At 40.5% G+C, this 4,896-nt stretch overlaps 1 non-coding gene across 1 annotated transcript; it reads left to right on the plus strand.

The window, feature by feature from the left end:
- Window positions 1–387: 387 nt before the first annotated feature.
- Trnas-uga (transfer RNA serine (anticodon UGA)) lies at window positions 388–462 on the plus strand. The gene has a single exon. It is a non-coding gene; the product is annotated as a tRNA-Ser (tRNA).
- The last annotated feature ends 4,434 nt before the right edge of the window (window positions 463–4,896 follow it).

Consider the following 4,896-nt stretch of genomic DNA (forward strand, 5'->3'; position numbering starts at 1 on the left):
GAAGCACGACTCACGTCCGGTACTCACAGCTTTACTTCTGCCAGTATCCGTCTCCTACCTTCCAAACTTTACAGAAGCTCTTCTGCGAAACTTGCAGAACTAGCACTCCTGAAAGAAAGGATATTGCGGAGACATGGCTTAGTCACAGCCTGGGGGATGTTTCCAGAATGAGATTTTCACTCTGCAGCGGAGTGTGCGCTGATATGAAACTTCCTGGCAGATTAAAACTGTGTGCCTGACCGAGACTCGAACTCGGGACCTTTGCCTTTCGCGGGCAAGTGCTCTACCAACTGAGGTACCGAAGCACGACTCATGTCCACTACTCACAGCTTTACTTCTGTCAGTCTCGGTCGGGCACACAGTTTTAATCTGCCAGGAAGTGAGTCGTGCTTCGGTAGCTCAGTTGGTAGAGCACTTGCCCGTGAAAGGCAAAGGTCCCGAGTTCGAGTCTCGGTCGGGCACACAGTTTTAATCTGCCAGGAAGTTTCATATCAGCGCACACTCCGCTGCAGAGTGAAAATCTCATTCTGGAAACATCCCCCAGGCTGTGGCTAAGCCATGTCTCCGCAATATCCTTTCTTTCAGGAGTGCTAGTTCTGCAAGTTTCGCAGAAGAGCTTCTGTAAAGTTTGGAAGGTAGGAGACGGATCGTTAACGTGCCTGTTCTCCTTCTGTAGTCATGGCAACTGTCGTACAACACACTGGTTATAGAATATGAGTCATGTGATAGGAATATAGTACCATCGCAAATAAATCTGATGAATAGTGAGAGCACGCGAAGATGCCGTATAGATCTCTCCCAGAAATGCAAAAAACAAATAAACGGGTATGAACTATTTTACAACAAAGGAATTCAAGGAACAAAATTTCCAAAACGGAACGCAAAAGTCGTCACTTATGGCTTTCGTGTAGAACAAATAGGAGGTACGAACTTCTAGAGGACTCGTCCTTACGTCTCGCTGTTGCAAACGGACGTTACACCACTGCACACACACAAGTTTGAATAAAACGAACAGACATGTCAATGGCCGGATGGACAAATCAAAATTTTGTGAAAAATAATCGCGGCACGAGAGAGATTTGAACATGGATCTCCTCCTTCGCAGTCGAAGACTGTGTGTCACCTGGCTATTCAAATTCTCTAGATATTGCACCTCTTCAACTTGGACGGTTCACAGTTTCTCTTTAGCTTCGTTTTTCACAGTTCAGTACCCCTTCTTCCTGTTCTCATGATTGATTTGTGTTCAGTTTTTGACAAGCTACTTACTGGATCATCTTACCACTAAATCTGAGAGGGATGAGATGGGAACTTTCCTTTATCACTATTTCCTTTCACCTTCAGTCTGTCGCTACCTCTCCTCTGCAACGCTTGTTTCTGCGGTACCGGAGTTTACTGAAAATGGTGCTGAAGCTCTGGATACAAGATGCACCTCAACTAATGTTTATTGGTTCATCTAACATTCCACTTCATAATGTGTAACGGCACAAGTTAAAAGGAAAAAGTTACTAGAATTCTGTCTGAGGGTACGCTCGTATCCGACTCACTGAAATACGAGTATAAGGCTTGCAAGATAATTCAGATTACAGTACTGTCTTCTACACTAGTTTACCTCTTGTTCCGGAGATACAGGTCACGACACTGAAGTTAGTTGCAGACGTCACACGGGAATTACATCTTACAGTACCTTATCATTAAACTCTATATTCTTTCAAGAATCGAATACCTGTGTATAACACAGCCCTAAACGACTGTTAACATTACAAATGAATTAATGTATTAAATATTAGACGTTAAGCATGTTTGAAATTATGTTTAAAGTTTGCTGGAAATCGCTAAGTGCATTTATTATCAAACACGGGATGAGTCTAGTCTGAGTAATTTGCTACTTTTTCACGCATCTTATGTTTATGACGCTATGTGTCGTACGAGTATACATGGTAATCAGAAAGAGTGTGAAAAAACTTGTAAGGGTATTCTAGGATAGGCTCTTCTATGAAATAATTGTTAAGATAAAAATTCGATACGTTGTGACGTTTACTAGTTAATTACCATTGAAGTTAGCCAATCAGGTCGTGCGCAAATTCAAGCGGTCCCCCATACACAATTAATCAGCTGTTCTCATTGAATAGATGACAGCACACGAGAGTGCTCAGCCTTTGGCTCGAGTTCGATCTTTACTACCGTCCCACGTAAAGTTCTTGTACCGCTCTCTCGTTCGGTTTCATGAAACCAAACGAAGCACACGTTTGGCGACACCGTCTCTGGCGAACCGTCTGAATCTGACAGCGCATTGGCTTGATTGGCTACGTTCAACGCTAATTAACTCAGAAATGGCTCAACGTATTGAATTTTTTTCTTAACAATTATTTCTCAGTACAGCCTGCCCTACAGCAAACACCCTTATAAGATTTTTGGACTCTTTCTGACCGCCCTATAGAATGTTCAGGCAAATTCGATGGTTTTTGTGGATACTGTCTGTAAAAGGTGTTGGGAATAAATTTAGTAGTAAAGAACTGATAAATTAAAACATTAGCCTGTTACGGCAGCTTTATTGCATGAACAGCGAAAGGAAAAACTTGTTTCATCATTTTGTGACTGGCGCTAGCTAGTTAAGTAAAGGTTTGAAATTATTTTCTAAGTCTGTTGCAGGTCACAAAGTCCTCTCGTTCTCAAACACAGGTTGAACATAACCTGGGTATTTGCCAGCGCTGAGATACGCTGCTCGAAGACATATACATAGTTTCTAATTCCAATACTTATTTAATGATGTTAAGCTTTTAACATAAGATGCACCTCTTAATGAGTAGTTTATGGTAGCATTTTAAATTCGTTCAATAATTATGAGAAATATTGAAAATCAAATTTTTGTTGCCCTTTTAAGCCGTTAGCTAGACAACCTGCCACTGGAACCATGAACCAGGATAGCCGTTAGGTAATACATATTGCATAGTACTGGGATTAAATGCTAGTATCATCTGTCACCGCTAGATGGGTGCACCTCCGTGGCTCCGGCGCCCTGTGCAACAAACGTTAAATGACACATGGAGTGTTGCAGTAGGAAATCCAATACCTACACTTCTTAATACTGCCATATTTGCAACTGATTTGCCTTAGTGGACTTACCTTCTACATACAAGATAAAAGAGATTTAAAAATTTCATCGCGTTAAAATACATAACATAACTTAAAATATATATCAACGTAAAAAGAGATGCAACTGAAATTACACATCTGTGCTGGATCCAAATCAAACATTTATATAATAGGACAAAGGAATTTAAGACGGAAATTAAGTAAAGTAGGGAATTGGGTACAACATATAGCCTATGTTGTGCGGCAACAACGAGTTTATAAATAAACGGCAGGGGAAAGAATTCTGTTTTTAACTCGTGCGAGAGAGATATGCTGTGGAATACGTCATGCAACACAATGTTAACTCAACACGTCGGGCATGAGACTGAGTTTTGTGGGCAGACTTAAGCCTGGCAAATAGAGTACTTAATGGTAATTTTTGAAAGAAAACTAGCTGAAAACAATGGTATGTGTTGAATTTCTATACAGGATCTTCAAGCCTTTTGAAAGAGACATCGTTAGGATATGAAAAAGAAAACCGTTTACTACGTATAATAAATGAAAGAGAATTGACCGTAATCCAGAATAATCCCGAGAAACCTAGTTCCAATATTTTGACTTGATTAGAAATTATTAAGCTAGTCCACAAGACATTTGAGGTCCTATATATAAAGGATCTTTAATCATAATAGATAGTATTATTTTATACAGATCTCCTCATGTGATCACGGTGGGCACATTTACGTGCCACTTGCAGCAAAAATTGCAGAGACAGGCAATTGTTTGCTGTGAGCTGTACCACCGAAGTTCCGTTTTCGCGTATAGAAAGGTTGTATGTTATACGTGGGATTCTTAGGAGCGGTTTCCTCAAAATAATACAACGAATAAAGTGTCATGTGAATATAAAGCAAGAAATACTTATTACTTAGAACGATGTTACCAATAAAGGTAAACCTACTGTTAACTCTTACAAACGGACATATGGCCCCAGGCAATAAAAAGAATGTGTGGTTGGGACAAGTTTTATTCGCGGTCGAAATCTGACGTGATGGGTAGACAAATAGAGGATAACTAGTTACATGGTCAGTCCTTCTGTTCTTTTAAGCATAAAATTAATGACTAAAATTCCGTCGCTAATCCTAGGATGTTACTCAATATCAACCGACCACTGGTTACACATCTGCCTACAGCGTCATTTGTACCTAAATATGGAGGGGCATCTAGTTAGTATATGGACTTAAGGCGTTACCCTCCGCTTTCCCGTAAGGACACATTTGCTTCATGTCCCACGAACTCATCAATCGAAATGACGAGGCTAAAAGCAACAACTGTCCTGCCGTTCCATGAAAGAATCAGGTACTGAACCCGGACACGTTAACCGATCAGGTAAAAAAGCTGACAGGATTTTATATATTCCGTAAGTAGAGACAAAATATCAAAATACTGTCTGTTCGTTGTGCATCAGAGCTCTGAGACACATTAGAAATAACATCAGGTAACGCCGCAACCTGATATTAAAAGTATTCTTTAGTAAGCAACCGTTTTCCGTTAAAGATAATTTTCCAGCACAGACTGGCTTAACAGTAGGCGTTGCATTGGAATACAATGACGTCAGGATACTGAGAACGACTGCAAACTGTATGGGGAGGAAAAGTGCTAATGCGGTATAGAATACGTAGATGATCAGATACTGAACAGTAGGCGGTTTGCAGACTTGTTCTGCAGTGTCCTACGACGAGTGGATCAGTCTCAGGTACGACGACTTCATACATGTTTAAGGCGAGAGAAAGACTTTTCGTTCATTTTCAACGAGTTTCTATGAGT

Source organism: Schistocerca gregaria, chromosome 1, assembly GCF_023897955.1.
Source record: "Schistocerca gregaria isolate iqSchGreg1 chromosome 1, iqSchGreg1.2, whole genome shotgun sequence".
Taxonomy (NCBI): Eukaryota; Metazoa; Arthropoda; class Insecta; order Orthoptera; family Acrididae; genus Schistocerca; species Schistocerca gregaria.